The following is a 14,743-nucleotide window of genomic DNA, read 5'->3' on the forward strand; positions in this document are numbered from 1 at the left end:
ATTACACATTAATACATGCTGTAGCTTTCTGCTGTACAAATTGATATTACAACATACCGTAGTTTTAAAGAGTACACATTGTTATTATACATTAGTATATGCCAAAGTTTTACACATTACAGATTATTACTCATTAATAAATGCCATAGTTTTACACAGGACACATTATTACACATTAATACATGCTGTAAAATTCCACAGTACACCTTGTTATTACACATTAATACATGCTGTAGTTTTCCACAGTACACATTGTTATTACACGTTAATACATGAAGTCGTTTTACACAGTACACATTGTTATTACACATTAGTACATGCCCTAGTTTTGCACAGTTCTCATTGTTATGACATGTTAATACACGCCATAGTTTTACACAGTACACATTATTATTACACATTAGTACATATTGCAGTTTTACAGTATACATTATTACACATTAATAGATGCGTAGTTTTCCACAGTACAGTTTTCTATTACACATTAATACATGCCTTTGTTTTACACAGTACACATTTTTATTACACAATATATGCTGTAGTTTTCCACAGTATACATTGTTATTACAAATTTATATTTGCCTTAGTTTTACGCAGCAAACATTTTTATAACACACTAAAATATCCCAATTTTAGTGTAGGTGCTGTGGAATCGAGCACATGCATTGCCTGTCTCAGCTTTTTTATTGTTATTTCCTTATATGTTTTTTATAGGGAGAGGGTTTCACTGTGTCGATCGAGGCGTGTCTCGAAATTGTGACCTAACAATCCGCCCACCTCAGCATTCCAAAGTTCTCGGATTAAAGGCCTGAGTCGCCGAGCCCAGCCCAAGTTTTGCTTTTGTCTTAAAGACGGTGTTCTGCCATGTTGGTCGTGCTGGTCTCGAACCCGCAACTTCGTGAGATCCACAATCCTTGGTCTTTGAAGCGCCTGGATTACAAACTTTCATGGTGCCCCGTCCTTGGCCGCCAAATTTTATTGTTAAAAAAGAAATGAGGGAGAATTTGTCGAGCGCATTGACTCACGGCAGCAATCCCAGCCCTTTAATAGGCCGAGGTGGGCGGGTCACCTGTGGACACGAGTTCCGGGTTAACCTGGGCATTCAGGTGAAAGCCCATTCCACATAAAAAAAAAAGAAGAAATAGTAAACAAGAGAAATCAGACGGTTTAGTGTGCACAGTTGGAACAAAACAAGGTGCCAGTGACTCCACCTCCCACCCCACCTTTCTATATAATGTACTGCTTTCCTGTTGTCATCCAGGCTGGAGTGCAAAACTGCAATCTTGGCTTATTGCAACAACTGTCTAGTGGGTTCCAGTGATCGTCCTGCTGATGCGTCCCAAGTAACTGGGGTTGAATGTGTCATAACCATCAGGTCCAGCTAACTTTCTGTTTATTTTTGTGAACCTAAAATCTATCTGTTTTTGATTTGTACAAAACAGCCACAATGGCAAAACTAAATGAATAAATAAAATACAGAACGCTGCACAGCTTAGCATGTCATCCTTGTGCTGAGGCCAGGCCGGCCTTCTATGTAGCGTTCCAATTTTAGTGTACGTGCTGCTGAAGTGAGCACATGCCATGCCCGGCTCAGCTTTTTTATTTCTTTCGGTTTTTATGTTGTTTATAGCAAGCAGGTAGTGCTGTGTCCTTAGAGGCCAGTCTCGAATTTGTGATCTCACTGTCTGCCTGGCTCGACATTCCACTGTGGTGGCATTACAGGTGTGAGCCGCCGAGCCCAACCCAAGTTTTGTTTTCATTCTAAAGATGGAATTTCACCATGTTGGTCAGGCAGGTCTGGAACCCACATCCTCAAAATTTCTTGTAGCGTTGGTCTTCGAAGCGGCTAAATGACAGGTTCCTGTGAGCCACCGTGCCTGGCAGGCTGACTTTATTATTACAAAAAAAGAACAGAGATACTGTTCCTGGCACTGTGATTATCGCCAGCAATCCTAGCCATTTGAGAGGTCGAGATGTGCAGTTCACCTGAGGTCACGAGTTCCAGGTCAGCCTGGGCATCCAGGTGAAAACCCACCCCACTTAATAAAGGAGAAGAAGAAATAGTAAACAAGAGAAATCAGACAGATTAGTGTGCACAATTGGAACAAAACGAGGTGCCGGGTGATTCCACCGCTCGCCCCACCTTTTGTTATGACATAGTGATTTCCTCTTGTCACCCAGGCTGGAGTGCAACACTGCAATCTCGGCTTATTGCAACAACTGCCTAGTGGGTTCCAGTGATCGTCCTTCCGATGTCTCCAATGTAACTACGGTTGAATGTGTCAACACCACCAGGTCCAGCTAACTTACTGTTTATTTTTGTAAACCTAAAATCTAACTGTATTTGATTTGTACAAAACAGCCAAAAGGGCAAAACTAAATGAATAAATAAAAAATGGAACGCTGCACAGCTTAGCATGTCATCCTTGCACTGAGGCCAGGCCAGCCTTCTATGTAGCATCCCAATTTTAATGTACGTGCTGCCGAAGCAAGCACATGCCATGCTCGGCTCAGCTTTTTTATTTCTTTCAGTTTTTATGTTGTTTATAGCAAGCAGGTAGCACTGTGTCATTAGAGGTCAGTCTCAAATTTGTGATCTTACTTTCCACTCGGCTCGCCATTCCACTGTGGTGGGATGACAGGTATTAGCAGCCGAGCCCAACCCAAGTTTTGTTTTGTTCTAAAGAAAGAATTTCACCATGTTGGTCGGGCGGGTCTGGAACCCGCATTTTCAGAATTTCTTTTGGCGTTGGTCTTCGAAGTGCCTAAATGACAGGCTGCTGTGAGCCACCGTGCCTGGCAGGCCTTTAGTGTTACAAAAAAAGAACAGAGAGACTGTGCCCGGCACTGTGATTAATGCCAGCAATTCTAGCCATTTAAGAGGTCGAGGTGGGCGGTTCACTTGAGGTCAGCCTGGGCATCTTGGCAAAAACCCGTTTCACTTAAAAAAAAAGTAGCAAAAGAAAAGAACAGAAATTAGACAGATTATTGTGCACAATTGGAACAAAACGAGGTGTTGGGTGACTCCACCCCACGCCCTGCCTTTCTTTATGACGTATTGTTTTTCTCTTGTCACCCAGGCTGGAGTGCAAGAGTGCGATCTTGACTTACTGCAACAACAGCCTCCTGTGTTCCAGCAATCATCCAGCCGATGCCTCCGAAGTAACTGGGGTTGCAGGTGTCCACATCACCACATCCAGCTAACTTTCAATTTTTTTTTTTTTTGGTACCTCAAATCTATCTGTATTTGATTTCTACAAAAGAGCTGCATGGGCCAAAAAAAAAAAAAAATACAAAACGACACAAACATTTGCGTGTCAGTCTTGCACTGTGTCCATGCCGGCTTTTTGTGTAGCATCCCAATTTTAGTGTAGGTGCTGCCAAATCGAGCACATGCAATGCCTGTCTTAGCATTTTTATGGTTATTTGGTTATATGTTTTTCATAGGGAGAGGGTTGCGCTGTGTCGTTCGACGCAATTCTCAAAATTGTGACCTAACAATCCGCCCACCTCGGCATTCCAAAGTTCTCAGATTACAGGCGTGAGTGGCCGAGCCAAGCCCCAGTTGTGTTTTCGTTTTAAAGACAGGGATTTGTTATGTTGGTCATGCCAGTATCCAACCCGCAACCTCACGAGATCCACATCCCTCAGTTTTGAAGCACCTAGATGACAGGTTCTCATGATGCATTGTTCTTGGCCACCGAATTTTATTGTTAGTAAAGAAATAAGGGAGACTGTGCCAGGCGCTTTGACTCACGCCAGCAATCCCAGCCCTTTAATAGACTGAGGTGGGCAGGTCACCTGCAGTCTAGAGTTCCGGGTCAGCCTGGGCATCCAGGTGAAAGCCCATTCCACTTAAAAAAAGAAGAAGAAATAGTAAACAAGAGAAATCAGACAGATTAGTGTGCACAATTGGAACAAAACGAGGTGCTGGGTGACTCCACCCCCCACCCCGCCTTTCTTTTTGACGTACTGCTTTGCTCTTGTTACCCAGGCTGGAGTGCAACACTGGGATCTTAGCTTATTGCAAAAACTGCCTAGTGGGTTCCAGTGATCGTCCTGCCGATGCCTCACAAGTAACTGGGGTTGAATGTGTCAACACCACCAGGTCCAGCTAACTTACTGTTTATTTTTGTGAACCTAAAATCTATCTGTATTTGATTTGTACAAAACAGCCACAACAGCAAAACTAAATGAATAAATAAAAAACGGAACGCTGGACAGCTTAGCGTGTCATTCTTGCGCTGAGGCCAGGCCGGCCTTTTATGTAGCATCCCAATTTTAGTGTACGTGCTGCCGAAGCGAGCACATGCCATGCCCAGCTCAACTTTTCTATTTCTTTCAGGTTTTATGTTTTTTATAGCAAGCGGGTAGCGCTGTCTCATTAGAGGCCAGTCTCGAAATGGTGATCTCACTGTCCTCCTGGCTTGACATTCCACTGTGGGGATTACTGGTGTGAGCCAGTGAGCCCAACCCAAGTTTTGTTTTTGTTCTAAAGACGGAATTGGACCATGTTGGTGGGGCAGGTTGGAACTTGCCTCCTCAAAATTTTTTTAGCATTGGTATTCAAAGCACCTAAATGACAAGCTCCTGTGAGCCACCATGCCTTGCAGGCCAACTTTATTGTTAAAAAACAGAACAGAGAGACTGTGCCCGGCACTGTGACTAACGCCAGCAAACCTAGCCATTTGGGAGGTTGAGGTGGGCGGTTCACATGAGGTCACGAGTTTTGGGTCAGCCTGGGCATCTCAGTGAAAATCCATTTCACTTAATAAAAAAGAAGTAGAAAAAGGAATAAACAGAAATCAGAAAGATTCATGTACACAATTGGAACAAAACGAGGTGCCGGGTGACTCCACCCCACACCCTGTCTTCTTTATGACATACTCTTTCCCTCTTGTCACCCAAGCTGGAGTGCAACAGTGTGATCTTGGCTTATTGTGACAACTGCCTCCTGGGTTCCAGAGATAGTCCTGCTGTTGCCTCCCAAGTAACTGGGGTTGCAGGTGTCCACATCACCACATCCAGCTAACTTTCAGTTATTTTTTGGTACCTCAAATCTATGTGAACTTGATTTCTACAAAACAGCCACATGGGCAAAAAAAAAATACAAAACGTTGCACACATTTGCATGTGAGCCTTGCGCTCTGGCCACACCTGCCTTTTGTGTAATAACATATTAATAAATGAAGTAATTTTACAATGTACACGTTGTTATTGCACATTAATACATGCCGTAGATTTCCACAGGACACTTTGTTGTTACACATTACTACCTGCTGTAGTTTTACACAATACGTATTGTTATTACACATTAATAAAGGCCATAGTTTTACACAACACTCATTATTACACATTAATTCATGCTGTAGTTTTACACAGTACATATTGTTATTACACATTAATACATGCCCTAGTTTTACACAGTACACCTTGTTATTACACATTAATAGATGAAGTAGTTTCATACAGTACACATTGTTATTACACAATCTATGCTGTAGTTTTACACAGTACACATTATTACACATTGATTCTTGCCATAGTTTTACACAGTATGCATTATTACTCACTTATACATGCCAAAGTTTTTCACTTTATGTGGCATATTTATTACACATTAATAAATATATAATTAATATATTTATATATTTATTTATATATTATATAATAATTAATATATTTATTTTTATATAATAATTAATATATTTATATATAATTATAAAATTATTATATAATTATAAAATTAATTTATTAATTATATAAATAATAAATTATTTATATAATTAATTTTATATATATGTAATAATTAATGTGGCATATTTATTACACATTAATACATTCCCTAGTTTTACACAGTACCCATTATTACACATTAATACATGCCATACTTTTACACAGTACACATTGTTATTACACATTAATACATGATGTAGTTTTTTACAGTAGGCATTGTAATTACAGATTAAAACATTCCCTAGTTTTGCACACAAAGCACTGTTATTACACATTAATAGCTGAAGTAGTTTTCCACAGTACACGTTATTACACATTAATACATGCCATAGTTTTACACAGTGCATGTTGTTATTACATGTTAATACATGCCGTACTTTCACACAGTACACATTGTTATTACACATTAATACATGCTGTAGTTTTCCACAGTACATATTATTATTGCACATTAATGCATGCTGTACTTTCATAGAGTACACATTGTTATTAAACATTAAAACATGAAATAGTTTTTTACACTACATATTGTCATTGCACATTAATACATGCATAGTTTTACACAGTACACATTTTCATACCAAATAAATACAAGTCATACTTTCGCACCATACACGTTATTACACATCAATAGACAAAGTAGTTTTATACAGTACCCGTTATTACACATAAATACATGCCATAGTTTTACACAGCACACATTTTTATTACACATGAATACATGCTGTGCTTTCACACAGTACACGTTATTACCCATTAATACATGAAGTAGTTTCACACAGTACACACTGTTGTTACACATTAATACAAGCCATGGATTTCCACAGTACACATTGTTATTACACATCAATGCGTTCTGTAGTTTTACACAATATACATTGTTATTACACATTAATAAATGCTGTCGTGTTCCACAGTATACTTTGTTATTACACATTAATACATGCCATAGTTTTACAGAGTACACATTTTTATTACACATGAATACATGCTGTGCTTTCACACAGTACACGTTATTACCCATTAATGCATGAAGTAGTTTCACACAGTACACACTGTTGTTACACATTAATACAAGCCATAGATTTCCACAGTACACATTGTTATTACACATTAATAAATGCTGTCGTGTTCCACAGTATACTTTGTTATTACACATTAATACATGCCATAGTTTTACAGAGTACACATTATTACACATTAACATATGCCACAGTTTTCCAAATTACACATTGTTATTACATATTAATATATTCTGTAGTTTTACATAGTGCACATTAAGACATACCATAGTTTTATACAGTCCATTCTGTTTTAACACATTAATACATGCCCTAGTTTTACACAGGACACATTGTTATTACACATTAATACATGCATACTTTCACACAGCACATTGTCATTAATACACACATTAATACATGCCATACTTTCACAGAGTACACCTTGTTATTACAATTAATACAGGAAGTAGTTCTACAGAGTACACATTGTTATTACACATTAACAAATGCCATAGTTTTCCACAATACACATTGTTATTACACATTAATCAATGCCGTAATTTAACACAGTACAGAGTGTTATTACACAATAATACATGCTGTAGTTTTCCAAAGTACATGTTATTGCACATTAATTCATGCTGTAGTTTTACACAGTACACACTTCTATTAAACATTAATACATGCCATACTTTTACACAGTAGATGTTATTATACATTAATAGATGAAGTAGTTTTACACAGTACACGTTGTTATTACACAATAATATGTGTACTTTGACACAGTACATGCTGTTATAACACATTAATACATGAAGTTGTTTTACACAGTACTCATTTTTATTACACAATAGTACGTGCCATAGTTTTCCCCAATACACACTGTATTACATGTTAATACATACCGTAGTTTTACACAGCACACATTGTTTTTACACATTAATACATGCCATTGTTTTACAGAGTATACATTGTTATTACACATTAACACATGCCATGGTTTTCAACAGTAAAAATTGTTATCACACATTAATACATGCCATAGTTTTACTCACTACACATTGTTATTACCCAATAATATATTCCATAGTGTTTCACAGTATATGTTTATATTACACATTAATAAATGCCATAGATTTACACTGTAAACATTGTTATTACCCATTAATACATGCCATAGTTTTCCACATTACACATTATTACATATTAATATAAACTGTAGTTTTACATAGGGCACATCAAGACATGCTGTAGTTTTACACAATACATATTGTTATTACACATTAAGACATGCCATAGTTTTACATAGTACATATTATTACACATTAATTCATGCCGTAGTTTTATGCAGTATGCATTGTTATTACACATTATTACATGAAGTACTTTTACAAAGTACAGGTTGTTATTACACATTAATAGATGAAGTAGTTTTACACAGTACATGTTGTTATTACACATTAATACATGAAGTCATTCTACAAGGTACATTTTCATTACACATTAATACATGCCATCGTTTTCCACAGTACACATTGTTATTACACATTAATACATGCTGTAGTTTTTCACAGTATAGATTGTTATTACAGATTAATAAAGACCATAGTTTTCTACAGTATATTCTGTTATTACACATTAATATATACTGTACTTTCACTAAGTACACATTGTTATTCAACAATAAAACATGCCATAGTTTTACACAGTAGATATTGTTATTGCACATTAATACATGCCATAGTTTCACACAGTACACATTTTCATTCCAGATTTATACAAGCCATACTTTCACACCATAAATGTTATTATTACACATTAATAGATGAGTTTTTTACAGTACATGTTGTTATTACACATTAATACATGCCGTAGTTTTACACAGCAGACATTGTTTTTACACATTAATACATGCTGTACTTTCACACAGTACATGTTGTTATTACACATTAATACATGATGTAGTTTTCCACAGTACACATTGTTGTGACACATTAATACGTGTCATAGTTTTCCACAATACATGTTGTTATTACATATTAAAACATGCCATTGTTTTGCACAGTACACATTGTTATTACATGTTAATGCATGCTGTAGTTTTACACAATATACATTGTTATTACACATTAATACATGCCGTACTTTTCCCTAGTTGGCATTTTTATTACACATTAATGCATGCCATACTTTTGCTCAGTACATGTTGTTATTACACAGTAATATATGCCATAGTTTTACTCAGTACAGGTTATTACACATTAATATATGCCCTAGATTTCACAATACATATTGTTATTTCACATTAATACATGCCGTAATTTTTCACAGTACAGCTTGTTATTACACATTAATACATGCCATAGTTTTGCACAGTAGGCATTGTTATTACACATTAATACATGCTGTAGTTTTACAGATTACACATTGTTATTACACAGAAATACATGCCATAGTTTTACACAGTACACATTGTTATTACACATTAATATGTGAAGTAGTTTTACACAGTACACATTACATATTTATACCTGAAATAGTTTTCCAGAAAACACATTGTCATTACACATTAATACGTGATGTAGTTTTACATAGTACACATTGTTATTACACATTAATACATGTGTAGTTTTGCACAGTAGGCATTGTTATTACATGTTAATACAAGCTGTAGTTTTACACAGTATGCATTGTTATTACACATTAATACATGGCGTAGTTTTCCACAGTAGGCATTATTACACATTAATGCATGCCATAGTTTTACACAGTTCATATTGTTATTACACATTAATACATGCGGTCGTTTTTCACAGTACACGTTATTACACATTGATACATGACATAGTTTTTTATCGTACATGTTGTTATTACACAATTATACATGCCGTAGTTCTACACAGCACAAATTTTTATTACACGTTAGTGCATGCCATAGTTTCCCAAAGCACAGGTCATTATTACACATTAATACATGCCTTAGTTTTCCACAGTTTACATTGTTATTACACAATAATACATGGCATAGTTTTCCACAGTACACTTTGTTCTTACATATTAATACATACCATAATTTTACATGGTGCACATTAAGACATACTGTAGTTTTACACAGTACATGTTGTTATTCCTCATTAATACATGCCATAATTTTACAGAGTACACATTAATACATGCCATAGTTTTACACGGTATGCATTGTTATTACACATTTATAAATGCCCTAGTTTTATACAGTATGCATTATTATTTCACATGAATACATTCCCTAGTCTTACACAGTACAGGCTGTTATTACATATGAATACATTCCATAGTTTTTCACTTTACACATTATAACATATTAATATATACTGTAGTTTTACATAGGGCACATTGAGACATATTTTACTTTTATACAATACATAATGTTATTAAACATTAATACCTGTGGTAGTTTCACACAATACACAATATTACATATTAATTCATTTTATAGTTTAACACAGTACGCATTGTTATAGCACATTAATACATGCTGTAGTTTTACACAGTACACGTTGTTATTACACATTAATAGATGAAGTAGTTTTACACAGTATACGTTATTAAACATGAATACATGCCATATAGTTTTACCCAGTACACATTGTTATTTCACATTTATACATGCCATACTTTCACACAGAACATGTTGTTACTGCACATTAATACATGAAGCAGTTTTACACAGTCCACATTATTATACAGTAATACATGCCATAGTTTTGCAGAACACACATTGTTATTACACATTCATACATGACATAGATTTACAAAGTATAAATTGTTATTACCATAAATACATGCTGCAGTTTTACACAGTACACATTATTATTACACATTAATACATGCCGTAGTTTTTCACAGTAGGCATTGGTATTACAGATTAATATATGCCATAGTTTTGCACACTACGCATTGTTATTACACATTAATACATGCTGTAGTTTTACACAGGACGCATTGTTATTACAAAATAATACATTCTGTACTTTTCCACACTACACGTTGTTATTACACATTTATACATGCCATAGTTTTCCAAAGTATGCATTGTTATGAACCATTAATACATGCCATACTTTCACACAGTACACCTTCTTATTACACATTAATACATGAAGTAATTTTACACAGTATACATTGTTATTACAGATTAGTACATGCCGTAGTTTTATGCAGTACACATTGTTGTTACACATTAATACATGGCGTAGTTTTCCACAGTAGGCATTGTTATTACACATTACTATATGCCATAGTTTTACACAGTACACGTTATTACACATTGACACATGTCCTAGTTTTATACAGTACACGTCGTTTTTATACATTGCTACATCCCATAGTTTTCCACAGTACAGTTTGTTATTGCACATTAATTCATGCCATAGTTTTCCACAGTACACATTATTACACATTGATACATGCCATGGTTTTACACAGTACAAATTGTTATTGCACATTAATGCAGGCAGTAGTTTTACACAGTTAACGTTGTTACTACACATTAATACATGCCCTACTTTCACACAGTACACGTTATTATTATGCATTAATGCATGCTGCAGTTTTACACAGTACAAATTATTACACATTAGTGCATGCCATAGATTTACACAGTACAAATTGTTATTACACATAATTACATACTGCAATTTTACACAGTACACATTGTCATTACAAATTAATACATGCTGTAGTTGTACACAGTATACATTGTTATTACACATTAATTTATGCTGTATTTTTCTGCATTACACATTGTTTTTACATATTAATATATTCCATAATTTTACCTACTGCACATTAAGACAAACTGTTATTTATCACAGTACATATTATTATTACGCATTAATACAGGCCAGATTTTTGCACAGTACACATTGTTGTTAATCATTAATACATGCCACAGTTTTACGCAGTATGCATTGTTATTACACATTAATATTTGCCATAGTTTTTCACAGTAGGCATTGTTATTACACATTAATACATTCCCTAGTTTTACACAGTACACATTGTTATTACACCTTAATACATGCTGTACTTTTACACAATACACGTTGTTATTTATTACACATTAATTGATGAAATAGTTTTACACAGTACGCATTTTTATTACACATTAATACATGCTGTAGCTTTCTGCTGTACAAATTGTTATTACAACATGCCGTAGTTTTAAAGAGTACACATTGTTATTACACATTAGTATATGCCAAAGTTTTACACATTACAGATTGTTATTACTCATTAACACATGCCATAGTTTTACACAGGACATATTATTACACATTAATATATGCTGTAGGATTCCACCTACACCTAGTTATTACACATTAATTCATGCTGTAGTTCACCACAGTACACATTGGTATTAAACATTAATACACCCCATAGTTTTTCACAGTACACATTTTTATTACACACTAATCCATGAAGTAATTTTGCACAGTACACATTGTTATTACACATTGGTATATGGCCTAGTTTTGCACAGTTCACATTGTTGTTACATGTTAATACATGCCATAGTTTTACACAGTAAACATTGTTATTACACATTAGTACATATTGCAGTTTTACAGTATACATGATTACACATTAATAGATGCTGTAGTTTTCCACTGTACAATTTTCAATTACACATTAATACATGCCTTTTTTTACACAGTACACGTTGTTATTACACATTAATATTTGCCATACTTTGACACAGTACACGTTGTTATAACACATTAATACATGAAGCAGTTTTACACAGTACACATTCTTATTACACAATAGTATGTGCCGTAGTTTTCCCCAATGCACCCTGTATTACATGTTCATACATACCGTAGTTTTACACAATACACATTGTTATTACACATTAGTACATGCCCTAGTTTTGCACAGTTCGCATTATTACATGTTAATACACGCAGAAGTTTTACACAGTTCACATTGTTATTACACATTAGTACATGAAGCAGTTTTACACAGTACACATTCTTATTACACAATAGTACGTGCCGTAGTTTTCCCCAATGCACCCTGTATTACATGTTCATACATACCGTAGTTTTACACAATACACATTGTTATTACACATTAGTACATGCCCTAGTTTTGCACAGTTTGCATTATTACATGTTAATACACGCAGAAGTTTTACACAGTTCACATTGTTATAACACATTAATACATGAAGCAGTTTTACACAGTACACATTCTTATTACACAATAGTACGTGCCGTAGTTTTCCCCAATGCACCCTGTATTACATGTTCATACATACCGTAGTTTTACACAATACACATTGTTATTACACATTAGTACATGCCCTAGTTTTGCAGTTCGCATTGTTATTACATGTTAATACACGCAGAAGTTTTACACAGTTCACATTGTTATTACACATTAGTACATATTGCAGTTTTACAGTATACATTATTGCACATTAGATGCCATAGTTTTCCACAGTACAATTTTCGATTACACATTAATACATGCCTTGTTTTACACAGTACACATTGTTGTTACACAATAATATATGCTATAGTTTTCCACAGTATACATTATTACACATTTATATTTGCCTTAGTTTTACAGAGCAAACATTTTTATTACACACTAAAATATCCCAATTGTAGTGTAGGTGCTGCCGAATCGAGCACATGCAATGCCTGTCTCAGCTTTTTTATTGTTATTTCGTTATATGCTTTTTATAGGGAGAGGGTTGCACTGTGTCATTCAAGGAGAGTCTCGAAATTGTGACCTAATGATCCACCCGCCTCGGCATTTGAAAGTTTTCGGATTACAGGCGTGAGTCGCCGAGCCCAGCCCAAGTATTTTTTCGTCTTAAAGACAGTGTTTCGCCATGTTCTACTGGCTGGTCTCGAACCCGCAACCTCGTGAGATCCACACCTTTTGCTCTTTGAAGCGCCTGGATGACAGGCTCCCATGATGCACCATTCTTGGCCGTCAAATTTTATAGTTAAAAAGAAATGAGGAAAAATGTGCTGGGTGCTTTGACTCACGGCAGCAATCCCAGCCCTTTAATAGGCCGAGGTGGGCGGGTCACCTGCGGTCACGAGTTCCAGGTCAGCCTGGGCATCAAGGTGAAAACCCACCCCACTTAAAGAAAAAGAAGAAGAAATAGTAAACAAGAGAAATCAGAAAAATGAGTGTGCACAATTGAAAAAAAAAGAGGTTCCGGGTGACTCCATCTTCACCCCTTCACCTTTCTTTATGATGTACTGCTTTCCTCTAGTCACCCAGGCTGGAGTGCAACTCTGCAATCTCGGCTTATTGCAACAACTGCCTAGTGGGTTCCAGCAATCGTCCTGCTGATGCGTCCCAAGTAACTGGGGTTGAATGTGTCAACACCACCAGGTCCAGCTAACTTTGTGTTTATTGCTGTGAACCTACAATCTATCTGTATTTGATTTGTACAAAACAGCCACAATGGCAAAACTAAATGAATAAATAAAAAACGGAACGCTGCACAGCTTAGCGTGTCATTCTTGCACTGAGGCCAGGCCGGCCTTCTATGTAGCGTTCCAATTTTAGTGTACGTGCTTCCTAAGCGAGCACATGCCATGCCCGGCTCAGCTTTTTTATTTCTTTCGGTTTTTATGTTGTTTATAGCAAGCGAGTAGTGCTGTGTCATTAAGAGGCCAGTATCGAATTTGTGATCTCACTGTCCGCATGGCTCGACATTCCACTGTGGTGGGATGGCCGCTGTGAGCCGACAAGCCCAACCCAAGTTTTGTTTTCATTCTAAAGACGTAATTTCACCATTTTGGTCTGGCGGGTTTCGAACTTGCATCTTCAAAATTCCTTTTAGCATTGGTCTTTGAAGCACTTAAATGACAGGCTCCTGTGAGCCAGCATGCCCGGCAGGCCGAATTTATTGTTAAAAAAAAAAACAGAGAGACTGTGCCCAGTACTTTGACTAATGCCAGCAATCCTAGCCATTTGGGAGGTCGAGGTGG

The 14,743-nt window shown here is 36.0% G+C and overlaps 3 non-coding genes across 3 annotated transcripts; all 3 read right to left on the reverse strand.

Moving 5' to 3' along the window:
• Positions 1-1,469: 1,469 nt before the first annotated feature.
• Positions 1,470-1,576, reverse strand: LOC128930913 (U6 spliceosomal RNA). Its single transcript, XR_008479207.1, has one exon. It is a non-coding gene; the product is annotated as a U6 spliceosomal RNA (small nuclear RNA).
• Positions 1,577-2,389: 813 nt separating this feature from the next.
• On the reverse strand, positions 2,390-2,496 carry LOC118150994 (U6 spliceosomal RNA). The gene has a single exon (XR_004739141.1). It is a non-coding gene; the product is annotated as a U6 spliceosomal RNA (small nuclear RNA).
• Positions 2,497-14,235: 11,739 nt separating this feature from the next.
• On the reverse strand, positions 14,236-14,342 carry LOC128930915 (U6 spliceosomal RNA). Its single transcript, XR_008479202.1, has one exon. It is a non-coding gene; the product is annotated as a U6 spliceosomal RNA (small nuclear RNA).
• Positions 14,343-14,743: the final 401 nt, after the last annotated feature.

This window comes from Callithrix jacchus, chromosome 19 (genome assembly GCF_049354715.1).
Source record: "Callithrix jacchus isolate 240 chromosome 19, calJac240_pri, whole genome shotgun sequence".
In the NCBI taxonomy this organism is placed as follows: domain Eukaryota; kingdom Metazoa; phylum Chordata; class Mammalia; order Primates; family Cebidae; genus Callithrix; species Callithrix jacchus.